The sequence below is a fragment of the Carassius gibelio genome, chromosome B3, assembly GCF_023724105.1.
Source record: "Carassius gibelio isolate Cgi1373 ecotype wild population from Czech Republic chromosome B3, carGib1.2-hapl.c, whole genome shotgun sequence".
In the NCBI taxonomy this organism is placed as follows: Eukaryota; Metazoa; Chordata; class Actinopteri; order Cypriniformes; family Cyprinidae; genus Carassius; species Carassius gibelio.
The window spans coordinates 46,102,531-46,112,530 of NC_068398.1; the positions used below are offsets into that span (position 1 = coordinate 46,102,531).

The following is a 10,000-nucleotide window of genomic DNA, read 5'->3' on the forward strand; positions in this document are numbered from 1 at the left end:
CCACACTAGGCATAGAGTCTTCTATGTTTGTTTTAGCCATGCCTGTTGCTGGGGAATAGAGATTGAACGAGCAGAGCTCTGGTTCAACAGCCTGAAAGGCTATTAGTTCAGCCAACTCATCAAAGGTTCCAGGTATGGAGTTCCACAAGGAAAACAAAACACGAACCCTCCACAGCAAACTTGAGCTGACACAAACAATCACTCAGCACCCTTTGTCTTATTTTGACACAAGATGACTCGCAAAGCTGTTGACTCTGAAAAGGGGCTACAGACGCCGCGTCAGCGGACAAGCGTGCTAAAGTCTGTGCTTGCCGACATTGCTCCGAACGCGCTAGCCTATTGCGCCACAGAGACTGGTAGTGTAAGCTCTTGTGGGTAACAGTCACAAAAGAATTTGACGCTGGGCGCGACACTAGTCCTGCGTCAGCAAACTTAATTCAAGAGAATTACACCCATTGGGAGGGGCGAGAGAGAGCCAAAAGGCACGCCCAACTTGGGGCTCGAACCCATGACCCTGAGATTAAGAGTCTCATGCTCTACCGACTGAGCTAGCCGGGCAGCGGCAGTCACTTCCCCAAGGCTGATGTCTGTTTTGAGAACTGCCAAACATTTTATGAGCAAACAGAGCCTCGCTTTTCGCAGAGGCTTGACAAAACATCTCGCGGGTAAGGTTGGGGTTAAGCCTAGCGGTAGGCTTAGAGCAGGGGCGTCCCACCTCGATCCTGGAGGTTGCTTGGTCTGACGAGCTTGGCTCCAAGCACAAAGAAACTCAACTTAAGCTGCTGAACCCGGTCTCACCACAGAGACCGGAAACTTCCAGGCACGTCTGATGGAGCTGGCTGGAGTGAAACTCTACCTGACAGGGCCCTCCAGGACAGAGTTTGGCCACACTAGGCATAGAGTCTTCTATGTTTGTTTTAGCCATGCCTGTTGCTGGGGAATACAGATTGAACGAGCAGAGCTCTGGTTCAACAGCCTGAAAGGCTATTAGTTCAGCCAACTCATCAAAGGTTCCAGGTATGGAGTTCCACAAGGAAAACAAAACACGAACTCTCCACAGCAAACTTGAGCTGACACAAACAATCACTCAGCACCCTTTGTCTTATTTTGACACAAGATGACTCGCAAAGCTGTTGACTCTGAAAAGGGGCTACAGACGCTGCGTCAGCGGACAAGCGTGCTAAAGTCTGTGCTTGCCGACATTGCTCCGAACGCGCTAGCCTATTGCGCCACAGAGACTGGTAGTGTAAGCTCTTGTGGGTAACAGTCACAAAAGAATTTGACGCTGGGCGCGACACTAGTCCTGCGTCAGCAAACTTAATTCAAGAGAATTACACCCATTGGGAGGGGCGAGAGAGAGCCAAAAGGCACGCCCAACTTGGGGCTCGAACCCATGACCCTGAGATTAAGAGTCTCATGCTCTACCGACTGAGCAGGCCGGGCAGCGGCAGTCACTTCCCCAAGGCTGATGTCTGTTTTGAGAACTGCCAAACATTTTATGAGCAAACAGAGCCTCGCTTTTCGCAGAGGCTTGACAAAACATCTCGCGGGTAAGGTTGGGGTTAAGCCTAGCGGTAGGCTTAGAGCAGGGGCGTCCCACCTCGATCCTGGAGGTTGCTTGGTCTGACGAGCTTGGCTCCAAGCACAAAGAAACTCAACTTAAGCTGCTGAACCCGGTCTCACCACAGAGACCGGAAACTTCCAGGCACGTCTGATGGAGCTGGCTGGAGTGAAACTCTACCTGACAGGGCCCTCCAGGACAGAGTTTGGCCACACTAGGCATAGAGTCTTCTATGTTTGTTTTAGCCATGCCTGTTGCTGGGGAATACAGATTGAACGAGCAGAGCTCTGGTTCAACAGCCTGAAAGGCTATTAGTTCAGCCAACTCATAAAAGGTTCCAGGTATGGAGTTCCACAAGGAAAACAAAACACGAACTCTCCACAGCAAACTTGAGCTGACACAAACAATCACTCAGCACCCTTTGTCTTATTTTGACACAAGATGACTCGCAAAGCTGTTGACTCTGAAAAGGGGCTACAGACGCTGCGTCAGCGGACAAGCGTGCTAAAGTCTGTGCTTGCCGACATTGCTGCGAAAAGCTTGCTTCGTCCCTGGGTGGGCTCGAACCACCATCCTTTCGGTTAACAGCCGAACGCGCTAGCCTATTGCGCCACAGAGATTGGTAGTGTAAGGTCTTGTGGGTAACAGTCACAAAAGAATTTGACGCTGGGCGCGACACTAGTCCTGCGTCAGCAAACTTAATTCAAGAGAATTACACCCATTGGGAGGGGCGAGAGAGAGCCAAAAGGCACGCCCAACGTGGGGCTCGAACCCACGACCCTGAGATTAAGAGTCTCATGCACTACCGACTGAGCTAGCCGGGCAGCGGCAGTCACTTTCCCAAGGCTGACGTCTGTTTTGAGAACTGCCAAACATTTTATGAGCAAACAGAGCCTCGCTTTTCGCAGAGGCTTGACAAAACATCTCGCGGGTAAGGTTGGGGTTAAGCCTAGCGGTAGGCTTAGAGCAGGGGCGTCCCACCTCGATCTTGGAGGTTGCTTGGTCTGACGAGCTTGGCTCCAAGCACAAAGAAACTCAACTTAAGCTGCTGAACCCGGTCTCACCACAGAGACCGGAAACTTCCAGGCACGTCTGATGGAGCTGGCTGGAGTGAAACTCTACCTGACAGGGCCCTCCAGGACAGAGTTTGGCCACACTAGGCATAGAGTCTTCTATGTTTGTTTTAGCCATGCCTGTTGCTGGGGAATACAGATTGAACGAGCAGAGCTCTGGTTCAACAGCCTGAAAGGCTATTAGTTCAGCCAACTCATCAAAGGTTCCAGGTATGGAGTTCTGTCTCGCTGTGTGAATACAGTTTGCAAACTCCGACAGCATATGATTGGAGAAGCAATTTGGTGGCATTTTGTGGCGGTCCTAGAGGGAATTTTGAGCAGGACCTCCCTGGACCACACAGGCCTCCACAACAAGGAAAACAAAACACGAACTCTCCACAGCAAACTTGAGCTGACACAAACAATCACTCAGCACCCTTTGTCTTATTTTGACACAAGATGACTCGCAAAGCTGTTGACTCTGAAAAGGGGCTACAGACGCCGCGTCAGCGGACAAGCGTGCTAAAGTCTGTGCTTGCCGACATTGCTGCGAAAAGCTTGCTTCGTCCCTGGGTGGGCTCGAACCACCATCCTTTCGGTTAACAGCCGAACGCGCTAGCCTATTGCGCCACAGAGACTGGTAGTGTAAGGTCTTGTGGGTAACAGTAACAAAAGAATTTGACGCTGAGCGCGACACTAGTCCTGCGTCCGCAAACTTAATTCAAGAGAATTACACCCATTGGGAGGGGCGAGAGAGAGCCAAAAGGCACGCCCAACGTGGGGCTCGAACCCATGACCCTGAGATTAAGAGTCTCATGCTCTACCGACTGAGCTAGCCAGGCAGCGGCAGTCACTTTCCCAAGGCTGACGTCTGTTTTGAGAACTGCCAAACATTTTATGAGCAAACAGAGCCTTGCTTTTCGCAGAGGCTTGATAAAACATCTCGCGGGTAAGGTTGGGGCTAAGCCTAGCGGTAGGCTTAGAGCAGGGGCGTCCCACCTCGATCCTGGAGGTTGCTTGGTCTGACGAGCTTGGCTCCAAGCACAAAGAAACTCAACTTAAGCTGCTGAACCCGGTCTCACCACAGAGACCGGAAACTTCCAGGCACGTCTGATGGAGCTGGCTGGAGTGAAACTCTACCTGACAGGGCCCTCCAGGACAGAGTTTGGCCACACTAGGCATAGAGTCTTCTATGTTTGTTTTAGCCATGCCTGTTGCTGGGGAATACAGATTGAACGAGCAGAGCTCTGGTTCAACAACCTGAAAGGCTATTAGTTCAGCCAACTCATCAAAGGTTCCAGGTATGGAGTTCCACAAGGAAAACAAAACACGAACTCTACACAGCAAACTTGAGCTGACACAAACAATCACTCAGCACCCTTTGTCTTATTTTGACACAAGATGACTCGCAAAGCTGTTGACTCTGAAAAGGGGCTACAGACGCTGCGTCAGCGGACAAGCGTGCTAAAGTCTGTGCTTGCCGACATTGCTCCGAACGCGCTAGCCTATTGCGCCACAGAGACTGGTAGTGTAAGCTCTTGTGGGTAACAGTCACAAAAGAATTTGACGCTGGGCGCGACACTAGTCCTGCGTCAGCAAACTTAATTCAAGAGAATTACACCCATTGGGAGGGGCGAGAGAGAGCCAAAAGGCACGCCCAACTTGGGGCTCGAACCCATGACCCTGAGATTAAGAGTCTCATGCTCTACCGACTGAGCTAGCCGGGCAGCGGCAGTCACTTCCCCAAGGCTGATGTCTGTTTTGAGAACTGCCAAACATTTTATGAGCAAACAGAGCCTCGCTTTTCGCAGAGGCTTGACAAAACATCTCGCGGGTAAGGTTGGGGTTAAGCCTAGCGGTAGGCTTAGAGCAGGGGCGTCCCACCTCGATCCTGGAGGTTGCTTGGTCTGACGAGCTTGGCTCCAAGCACAAAGAAACTCAACTTAAGCTGCTGAACCCGGTCTCACCACAGAGACCGGAAACTTCCAGGCACGTCTGATGGAGCTGGCTGGAGTGAAACTCTACCTGACAGGGCCCTCCAGGACAGAGTTTGGCCACACTAGGCATAGAGTCTTCTATGTTTGTTTTAGCCATGCCTGTTGCTGGGGAATACAGATTGAACGAGCAGAGCTCTGGTTCAACAGCCTGAAAGGCTATTAGTTCAGCCAACTCATCAAAGGTTCCAGGTATGGAGTTCCACAAGGAAAACAAAACACGAACTCTCCACAGCAAACTTGAGCTGACACAAACAATCACTCAGCACCCTTTGTCTTATTTTGACACAAGATGACTCGCAAAGCTGTTGACTCTGAAAAGGGGCTACAGACGCTGCGTCAGCGGACAAGCGTGCTAAAGTCTGTGCTTGCCGACATTGCTCCGAACGCGCTAGCCTATTGCGCCACAGAGACTGGTAGTGTAAGCTCTTGTGGGTAACAGTCACAAAAGAATTTGACGCTGGGCGCGACACTAGTCCTGCGTCAGCAAACTTAATTCAAGAGAATTACACCCATTGGGAGGGGCGAGAGAGAGCCAAAAGGCACGCCCAACTTGGGGCTCGAACCCATGACCCTGAGATTAAGAGTCTCATGCTCTACCGACTGAGCTAGCCGGGCAGCGGCAGTCACTTCCCCAAGGCTGATGTCTGTTTTGAGAACTGCCAAACATTTTATGAGCAAACAGAGCCTCGCTTTTCGCAGAGGCTTGACAAAACATCTCGCGGGTAAGGTTGGGGTTAAGCCTAGCGGTAGGCTTAGAGCAGGGGCGTCCCACCTCGATCCTGGAGGTTGCTTGGTCTGACGAGCTTGGCTCCAAGCACAAAGAAACTCAACTTAAGCTGCTGAACCCGGTCTCACCACAGAGACCGGAAACTTCCAGGCACGTCTGATGGAGCTGGCTGGAGTGAAACTCTACCTGACAGGGCCCTCCAGGACAGAGTTTGGCCACACTAGGCATAGAGTCTTCTATGTTTGTTTTAGCCATGCCTGTTGCTGGGGAATACAGATTGAACGAGCAGAGCTCTGGTTCAACAGCCTGAAAGGCTATTAGTTCAGCCAACTCATAAAAGGTTCCAGGTATGGAGTTCCACAAGGAAAACAAAACACGAACTCTCCACAGCAAACTTGAGCTGACACAAACAATCACTCAGCACCCTTTGTCTTATTTTGACACAAGATGACTCGCAAAGCTGTTGACTCTGAAAAGGGGCTACAGACGCTGCGTCAGCGGACAAGCGTGCTAAAGTCTGTGCTTGCCGACATTGCTGCGAAAAGCTTGCTTCGTCCCTGGGTGGGCTCGAACCACCATCCTTTCGGTTAACAGCCGAACGCGCTAGCCTATTGCGCCACAGAGACTGGTAGTGTAAGGTCTTGTGGGTAACAGTCACAAAAGAATTTGACGCTGGGCGCGACACTAGTCCTGCGTCAGCAAACTTAATTCAAGAGAATTACACCCATTGGGAGGGGCGAGAGAGAGCCAAAAGGCACGCCCAACGTGGGGCTCGAACCCACGACCCTGAGATTAAGAGTCTCATGCACTACCGACTGAGCTAGCCGGGCAGCGGCAGTCACTTTCCCAAGGCTGACGTCTGTTTTGAGAACTGCCAAACATTTTATGAGCAAACAGAGCCTCGCTTTTCGCAGAGGCTTGACAAAACATCTCGCGGGTAAGGTTGGGGTTAAGCCTAGCGGTAGGCTTAGAGCAGGGGCGTCCCACCTCGATCCTGGAGGTTGCTTGGTCTGACGAGCTTGGCTCCAAGCACAAAGAAACTCAACTTAAGCTGCTGAACCCGGTCTCACCACAGAGACCGGAAACTTCCAGGCACGTCTGATGGAGCTGGCTGGAGTGAAACTCTACCTGACAGGGCCCTCCAGGACAGAGTTTGGCCACACTAGGCATAGAGTCTTCTATGTTTGTTTTAGCCATGCCTGTTGCTGGGGAATACAGATTGAACGAGCAGAGCTCTGGTTCAACAGCCTGAAAGGCTATTAGTTCAGCCAACTCATCAAAGGTTCCAGGTATGGAGTTCTGTCTCGCTGTGTGAATACAGTTTGCAAACTCCGACAGCATATGATTGGAGAAGCAATTTGGTGGCATTTTGTGGCGGTCCTAGAGGGAATTTTGAGCAGGACCTCCCTGGACCACACAGGCCTCCACAACAAGGAAAACAAAACACGAACTCTCCACAGCAAACTTGAGCTGACACAAACAATCACTCAGCACCCTTTGTCTTATTTTGACACAAGATGACTCGCAAAGCTGTTGACTCTGAAAAGGGGCTACAGACGCTGCGTCAGCGGACAAGCGTGCTAAAGTCTGTGCTTGCCGACATTGCTCCGAACGCGCTAGCCTATTGCGCCACAGAGACTGGTAGTGTAAGCTCTTGTGGGTAACAGTCACAAAAGAATTTGACGCTGGGCGCGACACTAGTCCTGCGTCAGCAAACTTAATTCAAGAGAATTACACCCATTGGGAGGGGCGAGAGAGAGCCAAAAGGCACGCCCAACTTGGGGCTCGAACCCATGACCCTGAGATTAAGAGTCTCATGCTCTACCGACTGAGCTAGCCGGGCAGCGGCAGTCACTTCCCCAAGGCTGATGTCTGTTTTGAGAACTGCCAAACATTTTATGAGCAAACAGAGCCTCGCTTTTCGCAGAGGCTTGACAAAACATCTCGCGGGTAAGGTTGGGGTTAAGCCTAGCGGTAGGCTTAGAGCAGGGGCGTCCCACCTCGATCCTGGAGGTTGCTTGGTCTGACGAGCTTGGCTCCAAGCACAAAGAAACTCAACTTAAGCTGCTGAACCCGGTCTCACCACAGAGACCGGAAACTTCCAGGCACGTCTGATGGAGCTGGCTGGAGTGAAACTCTACCTGACAGGGCCCTCCAGGACAGAGTTTGGCCACACTAGGCATAGAGTCTTCTATGTTTGTTTTAGCCATGCCTGTTGCTGGGGAATACAGATTGAACGAGCAGAGCTCTGGTTCAACAGCCTGAAAGGCTATTAGTTCAGCCAACTCATCAAAGGTTCCAGGTATGGAGTTCCACAAGGAAAACAAAACACGAACTCTCCACAGCAAACTTGAGCTGACACAAACAATCACTCAGCACCTTTTGTCTTATTTTGACACAAGATGACTAGCAAAGCTGTTGACTCTGAAAAGGTGCTACAGACGCTGCGTCAGCGGACAAGCGTGCTAAAGTCTGTGCTTGCCGACATTGCTGCGAAAAGCTTGCTTCGTCCCTGGGTGGGCTCGAAACACCATCCTTTCGGTTAACAGCCGAACGCGCTAGCCTATTGCGCCACAGAGACTGGTAGTGTAAGCTCTTGTGGGTAACAGTCACAAAAGAATTTGACGCTGGGCGCGACACTAGTCCTGCGTCAGCAAACTTAATTCAAGAGAATTACACCCATTGGGAGGGGCGAGAGAGAGCCAAAAGGCACGCCAAACGTGGGGCTCGAACCCACGACCCTGAGATTAAGAGTCTCATGCTCTACCGACTGAGCTAGCCGGGCAGCGGCAGTCACTTTCCCAAGGCTGACGTCTGTTTTGAGAACTGCCAAACATTTTATGAGCAAACAGAGCCTCGCTTTTCGCAGAGGCTTGACAAAACATCTCGCGGGTAAGGTTGGGGTTAAGCCTAGCGGTAGGCTTAGAGCAGGGGCGTCCCACCTCGATCCTGGAGGTTGCTTGGTCTGACGAGCTTGGCTCCAAGCACAAAGAAACTCAACTTAAGCTGCTGAACCCGGTCTCACCACAGAGACCGGAAACTTCCAGGCACGTCTGATGGAGCTGGCTGGAGTGAAACTCTACCTGACAGGGCCCTCCAGGACAGAGTTTGGCCACACTAGGCATAGAGTCTTCTATGTTTGTTTTAGCCATGCCTGTTGCTGGGGAATACAGATTGAACGAGCAGAGCTCTGGTTCAACAGCCTGAAAGGCTATTAGTTCAGCCAACTCATCAAAGGTTCCAGGTATGGAGTTCCACAAGGAAAACAAAACACGAACTCTCCACAGCAAACTTGAGCTGACACAAACAATCACTCAGCACCCTTTGTCTTATTTTGACACAAGATGACTAGCAAAGCTGTTGACTCTGAAAAGGGGCTACAGACGCTGCGTCAGCGGACAAGCGTGCTAAAGTCTGTGCTTGCCGACATTGCTGCGAAAAGCTTGCTTCGTCCCTGGGTGGGCTCGAACCACCATCCTTTCGGTTAACAGCCAAACGCGCTAGCCTATTGCGCCACAGAGACTGGTAGTGTAAGCTCTTGTGGGTAACAGTCACAAAAGAATTTGACGCTGGGCGCGACACTAGTCCTGCGTCAGCAAACTTAATTCAAGAGAGTTACACCCATTGGGAGGGGCGAGAGAGAGCCAAAAGGCACGCCCAACGTGGGGCTCGAACCCACGACCCTGAGATTAAGAGTCTCATGCTCTACCGACTGAGCTAGCCGGGCAGCGGCAGTCACTTTCCCAAGGCTGACGTCTGTTTTGAGAACTGCCAAACATTTTATGAGCAAACAGAGCCTCGCTTTTCGCAGAGGCTTGACAAAACATCTCGCGGGTAAGGTTGGGGTTAAGCCTAGCGGTAGGCTTAGAGCAGGGGCGTCCCACCTCGATCCTGGAGGTTGCTTGGTCTGACGAGCTTGGCTCCAAGCACAAAGAAACTCAACTTAAGCTGCTGAACCCGGTCTCACCACAGAGACCGGAAACTTCCAGGCACGTCTGATGGAGCTGGCTGGAGTGAAACTCTACCTGACAGGGCCCTCCAGGACAGAGTTTGGCCACACTAGGCATAGAGTCTTCTATGTTTGTTTTAGCCATGCCTGTTGCTGGGGAATACAGATTGAACGAGCAGAGCTCTGGTTCAACAGCCTGAAAGGCTATTAGTTCAGCCAACTCATCAAAGGTTCCAGGTATGGAGTTCTGTCTCGCTGTGTGAATACAGTTTGCAAACTCCGACAGCATATGATTGGAGAAGCAATTTGGTGGCATTTTGTGGCGGTCCTAGAGGGAATTTTGAGCAGGACCTCCCTGGACCACACAGGCCTCCACAACAAGGAAAACAAAACACGAACTCTCCACAGCAAACTTGAGCTGACACAAACAATCACTCAGCACCCTTTGTCTTATTTTGACACAAGATGACTCGCAAAGCTGTTGACTCTGAAAAGGGGCTACAGACGCTGCGTCAGCGGACAAGCGTGCTAAAGTCTGTGCTTGCCGACATTGCTGCGAAAAGCTTGCTTCGTCCATGGGTGGGCTCGAACCACCATCCTTTCGGTTAACAGCCGAACGCACTAGCCTATTGCGCCACAGAGACTGGTAGTGTAAGGTCTTGTGGGTAACAGTCACAAAAGAATTTGACACTGGGCGCGACACTAGTCCTGCGT

General features: G+C 51.4%; 1 protein-coding gene and 16 non-coding genes across 17 annotated transcripts in view; all 17 read right to left on the reverse strand.

Annotated features, from left to right (window-relative positions):
* The window catches only part of LOC127951795 (pentraxin fusion protein), a 421,943-nt gene that overhangs the window by 240,950 nt on the left and 170,993 nt on the right, over positions 1–10,000 (reverse strand). The window lies entirely within an intron of this gene.
* Positions 486–558, reverse strand: trnak-cuu (transfer RNA lysine (anticodon CUU)). Its single transcript has one exon. It is a non-coding gene; the product is annotated as a tRNA-Lys (tRNA).
* trnak-cuu (transfer RNA lysine (anticodon CUU)) lies at positions 1,371–1,443 on the reverse strand. The gene has a single exon. It is a non-coding gene; the product is annotated as a tRNA-Lys (tRNA).
* trnan-guu (transfer RNA asparagine (anticodon GUU)) lies at positions 2,108–2,181 on the reverse strand. Its single transcript has one exon. It is a non-coding gene; the product is annotated as a tRNA-Asn (tRNA).
* Positions 2,313–2,385, reverse strand: trnak-cuu (transfer RNA lysine (anticodon CUU)). The gene has a single exon. It is a non-coding gene; the product is annotated as a tRNA-Lys (tRNA).
* trnan-guu (transfer RNA asparagine (anticodon GUU)) lies at positions 3,178–3,251 on the reverse strand. The gene has a single exon. It is a non-coding gene; the product is annotated as a tRNA-Asn (tRNA).
* trnak-cuu (transfer RNA lysine (anticodon CUU)) lies at positions 3,383–3,455 on the reverse strand. The gene has a single exon. It is a non-coding gene; the product is annotated as a tRNA-Lys (tRNA).
* Positions 4,268–4,340, reverse strand: trnak-cuu (transfer RNA lysine (anticodon CUU)). The gene has a single exon. It is a non-coding gene; the product is annotated as a tRNA-Lys (tRNA).
* On the reverse strand, positions 5,153–5,225 carry trnak-cuu (transfer RNA lysine (anticodon CUU)). Its single transcript has one exon. It is a non-coding gene; the product is annotated as a tRNA-Lys (tRNA).
* trnan-guu (transfer RNA asparagine (anticodon GUU)) lies at positions 5,890–5,963 on the reverse strand. The gene has a single exon. It is a non-coding gene; the product is annotated as a tRNA-Asn (tRNA).
* trnak-cuu (transfer RNA lysine (anticodon CUU)) lies at positions 6,095–6,167 on the reverse strand. Its single transcript has one exon. It is a non-coding gene; the product is annotated as a tRNA-Lys (tRNA).
* On the reverse strand, positions 7,108–7,180 carry trnak-cuu (transfer RNA lysine (anticodon CUU)). The gene has a single exon. It is a non-coding gene; the product is annotated as a tRNA-Lys (tRNA).
* On the reverse strand, positions 7,845–7,918 carry trnan-guu (transfer RNA asparagine (anticodon GUU)). Its single transcript has one exon. It is a non-coding gene; the product is annotated as a tRNA-Asn (tRNA).
* trnak-cuu (transfer RNA lysine (anticodon CUU)) lies at positions 8,050–8,122 on the reverse strand. Its single transcript has one exon. It is a non-coding gene; the product is annotated as a tRNA-Lys (tRNA).
* On the reverse strand, positions 8,787–8,860 carry trnan-guu (transfer RNA asparagine (anticodon GUU)). Its single transcript has one exon. It is a non-coding gene; the product is annotated as a tRNA-Asn (tRNA).
* Positions 8,992–9,064, reverse strand: trnak-cuu (transfer RNA lysine (anticodon CUU)). Its single transcript has one exon. It is a non-coding gene; the product is annotated as a tRNA-Lys (tRNA).
* Positions 9,857–9,930, reverse strand: trnan-guu (transfer RNA asparagine (anticodon GUU)). The gene has a single exon. It is a non-coding gene; the product is annotated as a tRNA-Asn (tRNA).